A 14,352-nucleotide genomic window follows, 5' to 3' on the forward strand; every position below is an offset into this window, starting at 1 on the left:
GCGCACAACAACATCCACCGACACGAGAACACATGGCCCCTGTTCGTGGTAATCCCTTTGCTACAATGGAAAATGGTGCCCCTGCGCCTTTCAGAGGGACAGCAGTGGTATCAGGCAATGTTTTCAACAATGAGGAGAATCCGAGATATTCAGCATAGGACAGCCCACGGAGAGCACTTGCGTGTCCAGTACTATCAACGACCCTCAACGCAGCTGAGGAACCACTAGTGGGGGTGGAGATAGGAAACAAAGAGTTCATTTTGTATGGTAGATTTGGGAGCAGACAAATTGTGCCTACGAGAAGGCAGGTTTCCATCTAATTGTAAAATGGAGACGCAGGGGTTCTCTGGGGAGGTGGTAGAGGTTCCATACACTGAAGAATTGGATGTAACAGTAGGGGGAAAAACAGTGTGAGTACCTCTATTGTACTACGAAGAGTCCCCCACAAATCAGCTGGGGAGGGACCTCCTTGGCAAGCTCAATATGACCATTTCATTTACAGAGAGAGGGATAGTGTGTTCCACTCCTGGGATCTGTGCAATGCAAGCAATGCTAGTAATGCACACAAAAGCCATGGTACAGCAAGTGCGTGGAATACCTGTAGACCGAGATATGTTCATCCAAGGGTGCATGGGTTGTACATGAACTGAAGCGCCAAGAATGGAGGGTGCCAACAGAATTTGTGTTTCGTCCCATAGCATGCCCCAAGATAATGCCAGGACTGATAGTGTCCCTAGACTTACACGGGGTGCAGGTATCAGCACAAAGGATAGCAGTGATCGGCCTAGACATACATGGGTATGAATGGTGAATGGCAAACAGTATTGTGCATCAATGATAACAGCCTTGTGGGATTTGTCTGACGAGGAACTCTTCACTGACTCAGACAGTGACGTAGAAACAGTAATGGAGATAGCAATTCCCTGTGACAATGATTCAGAATAGACAAGTGCCTCTACCGCTTATGGCGGTGGTGAGTGCGCCACCCACATGCAACTGGCGCCAAAAGATTTATGGACAAATACCCACATGATATGGGATTGATGCGTGAGGTGACACCAGTAAAAATAAAACTCAAACCAGGGGCATTATTGCCCCGGGTAAAACAGTATCCCCTGTCCTGCGAAGCAGAAGATGGGATAAAAGAAACAATACATTTCCTATTACAGCAAGGGATCATAGTACCTTCAAATTCACCCTGTAACACTTGTATATACTCCATTAAAAAAGCAAAGGGAGGGGCTTGGAGGATGATACAGGACCTACGCCCCCTCAATGACATCATACAGAAAGAATTCTCACTTGTCCCAAATCCAGCATCAATTTTATGCAGCATACCCAAAGATGTGTCATGTTTCACAGTGGTGGACCTGAAGAACGCATTCTTCTCAGTGCCAGTAGACCCCGAGTCACAATACTTGACAGCATTCACCCTGAGGGGAAAAGATATGAACATTGTAGACTGCCCCATGGATACTGTCAGAGCCCAAGTATATTCAACAGAATATCACATGAAGATCTTGGAAATATTGACACAAACAGCACAATCATTCAATACCTAGACAAACTCTAGGTTTGTGGAAAAAATGAGGATGAGTGCAGTTAGGACTCTGAACAGTATTGACATTGTTGGCACACAAAGGCTAAAATGTGGAAGAGGAGACATTACAATACTGTTTGACAGAACTGTTGTATTTGGGTCAGCTGATATCAAAAGATGGAAAAAGAATAATACCCGATAGGGCAGCTGCAGTGCAAGATGTAAATGAGCCTAGCACAGCAGAAATGTTGCGGCATGTGCAACTACTGCTGTGCATGGATATCAGAATGTGCAGGGTACACAGAACCCCTCCTACAGTGCCTTAAGGAGGCACAGAGGAAAAAGGTAGCAATACAATGGACACCAGAAATGCACACTGCATTCAAGACACTGAAAGAGCTGATATCAATGACACCTGTTCTCACCACCCCAGACTATGAACACAAATTTCATTTATTTTCACATTGTGATGGAACACTCATGACAGCAGTACTTACACAGAAAACATCATTGGCACACAAGCCTCTGGCATACTACAGTGGTACACTAGATGCAGTAATGTGGGGGCACTTCGCGTGTGAACAAGCTCTCACAGCTACGGCATTTGCAATTGAAAAGAGTGCAACAATTGTGATGGGATTCTCCATGACTATGTACATGGAGCATTCATTATTCGCCATACTAGAAAGGTCCAAGAGTACACTAACAACACAGAGAGCCAAAGCATACACAATAATCCTCTCAAGTGCAAATATACATATAGTGAGGTGTAAAACAGTGAACCCATCCACATTTCTCACAGAATCATGCACAGTGGAAGACATGCACACACACGACTGCGCCACCTACAGAGGGGAAGATGATGGTACACCCACTGCTAATGAGAATGCATTGACTGAAGGAGAGGTATATTTCATAGATGGGTCAGCATCAATCAATTGTGAGACAGGAGAAAAATATGTGGGGGTTGCAGTGGTACGATTGGAAGAGGATGAATATGAAGTAATCGTCCAAAAAAGATTACCAGTCCATTTTTTAGCACAAGCAGCCGAACTAGTGACACTAATTGAAGCACTGCATACAGAAAGGGAAGCGCAGTAACAAAATACACTGACTCTGCATACATAACCAGAACAGTGCATGGGAGACTGGCCCGCTGGGGAAGGAGAGGATTTCGCAGAGCAGATGGGTTCCCAGTACAACATGCTGAATTATTAACATAACTAATTGAAGCCCTAAAAGAGCCAACGGTTGTGGCATTGGTAAAATGTCAGGCCCATACAAACAAGACTAACATTATCTCATTAGGTAAAGCGGCAGCGGACGCTGCCGCCAAATAACCTTCTTATTTTACTAAGGAAACAACAGGTGAGTATGTCTTACAAAAATATGTGGAGGAAGAGCAAGGGGGGGTACACCTCCATGCCAGTCTCCCAGATATTAGAATTACAGCAACACGTGTCAACAGAGGAGAAAGAGTTACGGGCAAAAAGAGGGTGTAGCCAATCATCCACTGACCTTCTCTGGTGACAGAACAACACCAGCAAAGTAGTAATGACCCAGAAACTACTAGAAGTAGCTTTCAAACAGCTTCACTTCACAGCCCACAATGCCAAACAACACATTGTAGCTGAAATACAGGAAAATTGGTTTGTGCCAGGATTACAAGAGCAAGTATCCAAAATGGTAATAGGATGCACTACATGCCAGACATACAATTCAGGAATGATATTGAGAACACTATGGGGAACATTGGCTAAGCCAATTGGACCATTTCGATAACTGCATATAGCTTATGCAGATATGGGAAAAGATGCAATGGATCTCGATACATGATAGTGGTAGTTTGCCCTTTTTGAGGTGTGTAGAAGCAGGCCCCTGCGCCCATCCAGACGCAAAGTGTGCAGCAAAATTCCTAGTGTGGGAAGTGTTCCCCTGCTGGGAAATATGTGATGTAATACGCTCCGACAATGGAATGCATTTCGTCAATGATCTGTTCAAAGAAGTAACAACAATGTTAGGGACCCACAGGTTATGCATGATTTATCACCCACAATCAAATGGCGTTGCTGAGAAAATAAACATATGTTACACTCTGAAAAAAAACTAGGTATATTGTTTGCCCCTGGCCCTGTTTGAACTAAGAAACCAGCCCAGCAAGGACCACCATCTGTCCCCCAACGAGACAGTGACAGGTAGACGCATGCACACAGCACACTCCCCAATACGGAGGTTATCAGATGCACACAGAAATGCAACATTGCTAGGAGAAGAGTTCCATGAGTATCTGAAAAAACGTACAAAAGCAGCGTGTATGATTGCAAGACAGCTAGCACCACCATTCACACAAGAAACAGCAAATGATACGGTAACGCCAGCCACAGATAGACTTAGAGGCCAGCTCATGCCAGCAGAGATGATGTACGTGAGGAGTTTAGTACGTCTTTGGAATGCACTCAGGTTTCATGGCCCATATGAAGTTGTGTATTGCACACCTACAGCCATAAAAGTAAAAGTGCTGAGATATTGGATACATATGTGCGACGTACATAAAACATATGATAGTGTGGCCCAAAATGAGGACACAGATACGTCAGAAGGAGAGACCCAAACATGAAAAGAAAAGCAGGCAACTGACGAGATTGGTAAACTAAAAGCATAAGAGAAATACAATCACTACACTGAAACAAGATGTGTACTCTGTAGTGTAAACAATGTGAAGAAAATTGAGTTGACAAGAGTGAATATAACAAGATTACAACAAAAAGTGATAATGTAGGCATAATGTAGTCTCTCTCTCTCTCTCTCTCTCTCTCTCTCTCTCTCTCTCTCTCTCTCTCTCTCTCTCTCTCTCTCTCTCTCTCTCTCTTTACCGCTCTCTCCTATTCTCAAGTATTGGTAAAAGCCACAAAAGTTAATAAGAATAATGCCTACAATGAAACAGAAATGCCTATAGTAAAATGCAAGAAATAATATATATATATATATATATATATATATATATATATATATATATATATATATATATATATATATATTCAGTAAAAAATCTTTGTTAAAGGGACGTTATGGTTAAGTTGTGCTACTAAAAACCTTTGAAATTCAGTAAAAAAAAACGGACGTTATGGTTCCAAGTAAAACCGAAAAACCCCTGAAATTTGCCAGTTATGGTAAGCTAAGCAACCATAACTCGCGCCATCACCGTGCCCTGTAAGACTAACACCCAGGACATCAAAGATGACATCACAAAAGTCATTGATGACATCACTAATAACATCACATGTGCATTTACTTGCATTAAAACTCTGTACAGTGGATTTTTATTATAATGTTGACAGAAAAAAGTGTCAAGGATAATTGGAATACATATCTTCAGCTGTGTAGTGCATTAGGCAATGCATTGATATAAATAGCATTCTATTATGAAGTTCTTTACAGTATACTAAGCTACTCAAGTATAAATATAATCATTGTGTGAAGCATACATGATGGAGGTGCAATATTCATAATCTTACCATGTTGAATAGTGAAATGATACATGCTTTTTTATTAGAGTTTTGTGTACTGTGCAACATGTAATAAGTAGCTAATAAAACCACTTACTACATAATTTCATTATTACATACAAAACACAAAGACACAACAAGCATACAAATATGAGTATATATAGAGAAAGTGAAGTATGCAAAAAAGCAGCAGTAGAAACAGAAAGTGTTCACAACCTAACTGCATATCTTTATGCACAGGAAGGGTTGCTCTGCTTCAAACCTACTACTTCCCTATGTACACATATCACATGATGTGACTGCACCCTAAAGAATCTAATACAAACACAAATATGAGCACATCCAGAGAAAGTACAGTAACAAAAAAAACAGCAAAACTATAAGAACGTGTTGATAACCTTACTGATTGTGTATTTTTCCTATGTATATGTTGTATATGCTGTGAGTGGACCCTAAGTGAATTATTGTAAGAACATATTTTAAGTATAAGTCTACAAAAATACTACTTTTTGATTTTTCTTGTTCCTAACTATTACTGTCTAAGATATATTACTAAAGGAAAAAAACAGCGAGTCAGACATCAGTGATATCATCTTTGATGTCCTGGGTGTTAGTGTTAGTATTGCACGGTGGTAAGCGCGAATTATGGTTGCTTAGTTTACCATAACTGGTGAATTCCATGTTTTTTTTGGTTTTACTTGGAACCATAACGTCCCTTTACCAAAGATTTTTACTGAATTTCATAGGTTTTTAGTGGCGCAACTTAACCATAACCTCCCTTTATGAAAGTTTTTTTACTGAATATACATTTTCATATTGTGAATTTGATAGATGTTGTTTACTAGGATTCCCTTACTTTATATACATGTAACAAAGAACATACTGAACCTCCTGCCAATGATTTTGATGTCCACGGACTGTGCGTATGTTCGCGAACCGATGGGGACAACATCAACACTACCCAAACACTCACGTGGTATCTTAAATTGTTCTATCATGCCATGTTCAAAAAGCAGCACATAAACACATTATATGTAATAATAAATAAGAAGTGGCACCTATATATCTAACACATCAACCATCCATTTAAATACCATATGTACTAAAATGGAATATACCAAAACAAAAAAGATATGCCTCCAACATAATTACCTCACAGAAACTGCACAGCTAGGAGCAACAGCAGACCAACACAACAGTAAGAACACAATTTATCAGAAACGAGTGAGTAAACTTCATTTTTCTTATATATTTCTAAACTTTTTGTATTAGGTACACTAAAAGTAATATATTTTTGTTTTTTACACAGAAATGTCCAGTACTTTGGAATGGCTTGAGGAAAATTTCCCACGTGAGGAAATGTCTGAAGACAGTGATACTAGTAGACACTTCACTTTATAAGCAAATTAATAATCATGACTGTATGTGCACTTCACATGTATATATATTTTTTAACAGACAAAACAAACATTGAAAATAATACACCAAAAGACACATTGGAAAATACTCTGCAGCGCATGGAACAAAAAATGGACATGCCCATGGACAATTTCAATCTTTTGAAACATTTTGTGGAGGACCACATAAAAGAAAAAAATAATTACCATTGTCCCACAAGTACCTGTTCCCCCTTTCCATGTCCCAGTCAACTATCCCCAAACCCTGACCACCAAGAAAAATGTTATGATGAGACTTCTATCCCTTCATCTCCTCCCATCCATCCTCTCCAAACCCCTAATTCCCCTGTATTTGTGTCAGTTTCTGCTTCTACCTCTCTTTCATACATTTTGTATCTGCATATAATAAAAGAAAATATGAATTCAATCTTTTGTGTCTTATTTTTTTTTTAAAGTCAGTTGGGGTGTCTGTGGACAGTGCGCCTGTCCGGAATGTCCATAATTAGCCAAAATGGGGGTGTCCTAAGGACACTATACCTGTCCGTACCGTTCACAAGCAAGATTGAACTGTTCTTAGAACACACTCGTGTCCGGGATGTCCGTAAATGAATAAGAGAAGGGTGTGCTAAGGACACTATACCTGTCTGTACCGTTCGCAACCAAGATGGAACTGTTCTAGGAACACGCGCGGTGTCCGGGATGTCCATAATTAAACAAAATGGGGGTGTCCTAAGGACACTATACCTGTCCGTACTGTACGCAAGCAAAATGGAACTGTTCTTAGAAAATGCGTGGTATCCGTAATGTCCGTAATTAAACTAAATGGAGGTGTCCTAAGGACACTATACCTGTCCGTACAGTCTGTAGAACATCCACGCACGTGCGCAGCACACCCATAAGTCCTGAGAACATTGCGCCTGTGCGTAACTGTCCGTCTCACTTGTGTCATACTTTTAATTTGTTTGAGGACCTGAACACTGTCCGTAGAGCACCCGTGCGCATGTGCTTGACAGTTCCCGTGCATTTGGTGTCCTGCGGACACCCGTTCACTTCTCTGACGTGTTCCCGACGCCATCATGTGACCGCACCCACGCTGAGCGTGTGTCCTTATTTGCGGACACTGTCCGGTTCCTGAACATTTTAAAATAACTTTTTCAGACAATCCAAATTATTTTACAGTAAAAATTCACCATTGCACATGTCCCAGACAATGACACTGGCTTTCCACATACTTTTTGGAACTTTTTGAACCTTTTACGTGCTTCTGGATTTTGCAGATTGACTTTTGCTGCCTTTGGTGCTCTTGCTGAGATTATCTCATCAACCCTGATGGTATCCATGACTGCTGTTGCTGGTTCCATGTAATAATGTCACCACAAAAATATCGCCATACAAAAATATTGCCGAAAAATTGACGTTTTTTTGTGGCGACATTATTGCATGGAACATGCGGGGGACACCCCCGCAACCCCCAATTTTTTTTTTTGTTTAAAAATTATTATTTTTTTTGCCCCTATCGCCACATATATGGTCACCCAAATAATATCGCCACAATATTTTCCTGGCAATATTATTTACAGCAACCATATATGTGGTGATATTAATACCTGATACCCTGTTGCTACAACTGCCTCAGCACCGCCCCCAACCCCTCTACCACCACAACCTCCCCAAGGGCCTGCAGGGGGGAACAGGCGTGAGGATGTAGAGGATGAGGATGAAGAGGATGAGGTAGAGGAAGTTCCTACTACCAGCACTCGCCGGGAGTCTTAGGTGTGGTGGTTTTTTACCATTCATGGTAACGTACCAAAAGCATGTGCGAACAAGGTCACCTGCAACCAGTGAAAAATGGTGCTGAGTCGTGGGAGACATGGTTTGTACAGCTTTGGTACAACATCCATGAAGCGACACCTGAAGTCGTTCCACGTTGGGGACGTTCACAAGGTTGTACCTTGTGATGAACGTAGTAGGCTGAGTTCTTCTACCACATGCTCTGTTTCTGCTCCTCTCACCACAAGAGACACCCCTGTGGGAGAGCGCATCCCTCCAGCTGCCTCACAGGCCATTCATGATACTGTCGCCCCTTACCTTTCGAGGGTCACAATATTGTGTATGTACTGTGATGCAGTACTCTGCAGGGGGGGAGAGTGTTTGAAGTGCTTTCGAGACTGCGGTCATGGAGCACCAGAAGACCTGCTACCTACCTAACTAAGGCCCCCCCTACATCTTCCTCTCTCCACCTCCCCTTTTTTATCCCTGTGGTTGGTGTCCCTTCATTACTCTCCTTTCCCCTCCTCTCCTAGTGTGTCCTGTGTAAAAAAACAAAAATAATATATAAAAGAACAAAAATAAAAAAAGGCTCTTTTCAGAGCCGCCTTTCACAGTTTAAAAATAGAAGTGGCAAATAAACAGTGCAGGGCCATGTGCATTTTTTTAGAAGTCTGAGGACAGTTCTAGGACATATAAAGTTTTAGGGTGCTGAAACCACTAACAAAACTAACTACTAAATTACAAAAAAGAATTCTCAATAAATGGAATGTCAACAAAAATAACTTCTTAAATATCTGTGGAGGTGAATGGAGTCACACCACGAGCACAGAACCATATTTTAATGAAGAAGCATACAATCAAAACCAAACAAACATAATTGCCATACAGAGCAGTGGACGAGGTTATGAAAATCTTAATAATACCATAATGCAACAAGAAATACTGCTCACAAAAATATCCCAGAAATTATCTCTCCATTCCACTGAACCAGAACGTCCAGTATACAAATGGCTATGCACGTTAATGTGTAACATTCACAAAAAATCTTTCAAATCAATCTTTACGCCAGTTCCTCAATCAGTATGTGGAAGGCAAAGACAAAATCAAAATGAAACTGCTACAAAATATGGATACCTGTCCAGTGTGCAAATGCACAGGACTACAAGGACATTCATTAGCCTGCATTTCAGGACCTATTTGTAAAAGCACCTTCCATCACATCAAAATGATATCAACACATCATTGAACTATAAGAATCTAGTCTATAAACTGTACTATTCTAAAAGTCCTGCTTTAGCACTAGCCAATTTAAATAACAATCTTCTACATTGTACAGCCAAAGACCTACTCAAAGAATGAGCATATCCAGAAAAAATAATTTGGAAGTGAATGCCACTTACAGAATGCAATAGCTTTACAACAGACTACCAACAATTCTACACATGACAACCTTCTACTACACACATACAAAAAAGAAATACTTAAATTAAAAAGTACATCCGCTGAAGTACCAAACCATGTGTGTCTGAGTTGCCGCAGAACCTTTTATAAAAGTAACAAAAAAACTAGGACGTAACATTCAAAATAGAAGACAATGAAGATTTCAAATGGTTTGAATTACCTCTCTACCTTATAGCAGAAAACAAATACGAAATAACTGACCCCTTAATAATTTGCAGTTACTGCACTACAAAACTTGACAACAACCAAACTCCTTCACGTGCTATCACAAATAACTTGGAATTATTTCCACTACCAAACCCCCTCCAACAACTCAATTTATATAAGAGCATCATAATTCAAACAGTGCACCCATTCCAAGCAATAATATGCCTTCAACCAAAAACAGCAACATTACCTCCCTCTGAATTGATGAAAGGCATTCAATGCAAAGTAGTTTATTTACCATTAGATCTAAAAGAAAATGTGCACACTCTGGGAGTGCAACGTCCAATAGAGCAATCTATAAGTGTCTTACAAAAGACAAAATTTAACAACAACTCATAGACTTACATAAAGTTAGACAAACCTTGCAATATCTAAAAGACAATAATGAATACTACAAAGGAAAAAATAATTGAAGAAAACTTAAGGGAAACAACTGAAATAACTCAAGAGTCACCAGAAACTGGTCAATTTGAACTTCTATATCCTGCTACAGTATCCAATATTTTAGACCATTATACAATTCATCCATAACACTCTAATGACATCATAGATGATGCACTAGAAACGTACCAAATGCGATTGAGCAGTGATGCCACTGATTGAGCAGTGATGCCACTGTTTTACAGTTATCAAAAATATGTCACTTGAAATTCCATCGGAAGCAACAAATAGTGATCTTCATGCACAAATTGTACAATTTCAAAGACACAAATATTGTTGTCGCAAATACAAAAACAAAGGGAAATACTACACAAATGCCGCTTTGCTTTCCCTAGACCAAGTTACAGAAACAGCTGAAGTGAACAAATTAATGTCTTCAGTTAGACATAGGGTCTTATCAGGAGTCGGGCTGTAGCCCTTAAATGCGGTGGTAACAGTATTACTGCCACATTTAAGGGCTGGCCCTATCAAGGGTTGGGCTCTACATTGGCTGTTTTACCTCCAGCTTTTTTCTGTAGGAGAAAATCCCTGTTTTTGGCGGTATTACAGCCGGCTGTATTCGCCCGCAGTATTAGCACCAAAAATTCCCCATTGGATCCAATGGACCCAATCAGGAATGGGGATTTACTGTTAAGGCCCAACCGGTCAGTGCTAAGGCTATTACAGTCAGTGGTATTACAGCCGGGAATACAGCCCAACTTGTGATGAGGTCCATAGTGTTAAAGGTAAACCACCTAAGAACACATATTACATAAAAAGAACAGAAGACGAAAAATATATCTATGATTACAATGCAATCATTGCCTCTTATGGAATGAAAACATAGATGTGCAGTACATTGCAGACAATTCCAATCCAGTTGCACAATATGTTACAGCATACTTAACAAAAGCAGAAAAACAGAGCTTCAAGAACTCTGGAATGACCTATCATCGGACAAAACACTATCTCAGAAATTGTACAGTTTAGGCATAAAAATGCTCTCTCATAGAGAATGCGGCTCCTATGAAGCTGCAGATCGTTTATCCGGTACTGCTTTGTATGGAAAATCTGAAAATATAGTATGGCTAAGTCTTGGTACTGCTAAATCTAGAAAAGGAGTTCTCAAATCATACGACGACATAGAAACAATATCCAAAAATGATCCCAACAGCCAAGACATTTTGAAAAACAACTTACTAGACACATACTACCCAAACAGGAGTACCACTCTGGAAACCATGGGCCTCATTAGCACTCCGGCACTAAACCATGGTGCTATTAGCACCATGGTCCATGTCGGAGTCCACCATGGTGGAATGGGGAATTACCACCCCATTCCGAGGTTGGTGGGGCGGTAATTCCCCATGCCGCCATGGCCCTTCCCCATTCCCATTTTTGCCCCATAGGGCTCAATGGGAATGGGGAAGGCGTTAATTACGGTACCGCAAATTGGGTCAGAGGCAGCTCCACAGGGTACCCAGGTGATACATGGGTGGGAAGATGGCATGGAGGACGACTGGCGCATAGGGGGTTCAGGTGAGGAGGGGGTCACAAGAAGGTCCAGCACACGGAGGAATCCAGCACCAGTGACCTGTCCCAGTAGGTCAATGTGGTCTAAGAGGCATGCGAGACTACGTGCAGTCTCTCCTCAAAAAGACTGCAGGTCACCTCGCATGCCCCGTTGAAGCAACGCCATCCCAGCCAGGACAGGCTCAACACGGTCCCGGATAGCCACGTCCGCAGGGAGAGGAAAGCCAGTTGTTGTGCGCTCATCCCCTCCCTGAAAACGGGTCTGGACGTAGGCATCCCTGCTGGTGCCAGATGATGCAGTGACAGTATCAGGGACAGGATTACACACAGGCACCTCCACGGCTGCCTGTGCTGCCTCCTGTCCCTGCACTGCACCACTAGCACCAGTGGAATCCCCACCTCCATACCCTGTGTTTGTCCCTTCCATGGCCTCCTCCTCCACCAAACCCCCCACCAACCTGGATGACTCCGTGCCATCTTCCTCCGTTGGACCTGTGAGGTCTCAGCTGTCCACCTCTGACCTCTGCCTCTTGGACCTACCCTCGGCAGCTGCGGCCTGGGACACGGCACCAGACTCCTCACTCCCCGAAGAGATGACAATCTGGGAGGGGAGCCGGGCCTGCGTCTCCGGCTGGTGGTGCGATCCCTGTCGCTGTGCTCCACAGCACCCTCTCCGCCCACTTCATTAGTTGACGCTGCAGACAGGGAGAGATAAAACACAGGCATCAGAGCACTGTACAATGGACTGATACACACATGACAGTTGTACATGAGTGGCAGTGTCATACTTCAGACATGGCATCACACTCCCCAACACACATGTCATTTGTACTCACACACATGAGCAATTCCACAGCAATATTGCACCAGCCAGCACCATCCATACACATACAACAGCATGAGCATCCGAAGGTGAGCCTGACGTCACATGAAACACGGGGAGTGCACAACACATGCACACACGCCACCAAACTTACATGCATGTGTACATGTCCACCAACTGTCACAGTGATGAGATCGCCATCCATGTCACATCTGGCATTCAACCTTCTACATGTCAGTGTCACATGCATCCAAGTTGCATCAGAGTTGAACACTTGTCAAATACACACACATGCACATGTACCCAGTGCAGATACATGCAGCAGGAACCACCATCCATGTGTGACACCACAACTATGCCAACGTACATACACAGAAATTCAAACATGTGTGCTCCCACACCTACATTTGCCCAGCATGATTACCCACACATACACCATCGGTGTGTCTCACACCTGAGAGGACTCACATGTGGCAGCCTCACGCCCATGTTCATACACATCCCTACATGCCCCTACAAAATCACATGTGCAACCTGCACACTACTGGCACACCACGACACGCACAGCATCCAATCAGTATGCATGTACACTTACCGCTCGACTCCTGACGGGTCTGCCTCTCGAGGACCTGGATGTGGAGCGCTGGGCATATGCGTTCCAGGACCCTCATTTGGTGGTCGGACAGGTGGCCCCGGTGCCCCTTGGCATCCACTGCCTTCGAGAGGCGCTGGGCATTGTTGAGGGTCCTTTACCTGAAGTCCTCCCAGTGCTTCTTGACATGTTGTAAGTCGCGGACTGCCACCCCCTCCACGTTGATGGCAGTCACAATGTCCACCCAGATCCTGGTCCGTCCTTCATAGTCGGCGCGCAAACTTCCAAAGAGGGCATCATACTGCCCTAGGACTTGCTCCACCAGGACACCAACTTCCCTGGCACTGAAGCTGGTGGCCCTCTGCCTCTGTGGCTGGGGGTTGGTGCCAGATGGTGTTGTGCCTGACATGGCAACCCCAGAAGCAGGAGTGGTGGGCTACTGGGTCCTGGGGCTGGGCTGTGGAGTGATGGTATCCCAGTCAGGAGTCTTCGGTTCCAGCAGGGGTGGTCACAGTAACTGCACCCCTGGCTGATGTGCAGGCAGCAAATAGCAGGGCACGTGGGCAGCAGGCAGCCAGGAAGCAGCAGATGGCAGGTGAGAGAGTGGTCGGGGCTCTGGGGGGCAGTAATTCGGCCTTCTGGGCAGGAGCGTGGTCTTCCGTGTGTTTTCACGTGGCCAGCTTGATACGGAGTGATTTGGCACGTGAAAAAATTGCACGTCAGCGTATAATTCGAGGAAAGGCCCTTAGCGTGTAAGCACGTCTGTGACATTACGCACGCGGGCATTTCCCTCGTGATGTGGGCATAGTGGTTCAGAGCACATGAAAAAACTGCACATCCGCGTGTGAATGCATGTAATCCGAGGAAAGGGCCTACGCACGTAAGTGACATGCCACGCATGGGCGTTTGCCTCAGCATGGGTTAAAGGTGAGCGGGGCCAGCAGTTCACTGTATGTGCCTTTCGTTGAGACCAACGTGTGTTGCTGCTTCGTGCGCCATCACAACTTCACAGCTATCAAGGACGTATCTCTTCTTTTTGTGGGGGTATTGGCTACGCATGTTTTTCTGCATCGCGCTAGTCAGACGGTGAGTCGCGCACGCTA

Source organism: Ambystoma mexicanum, chromosome 1q (genome assembly GCF_040938575.1).
Source record: "Ambystoma mexicanum isolate Mex_15411 chromosome 1q, UKY_AmexF1_1, whole genome shotgun sequence".
NCBI lineage: Eukaryota > Metazoa > Chordata > Amphibia > Caudata > Ambystomatidae > Ambystoma > Ambystoma mexicanum.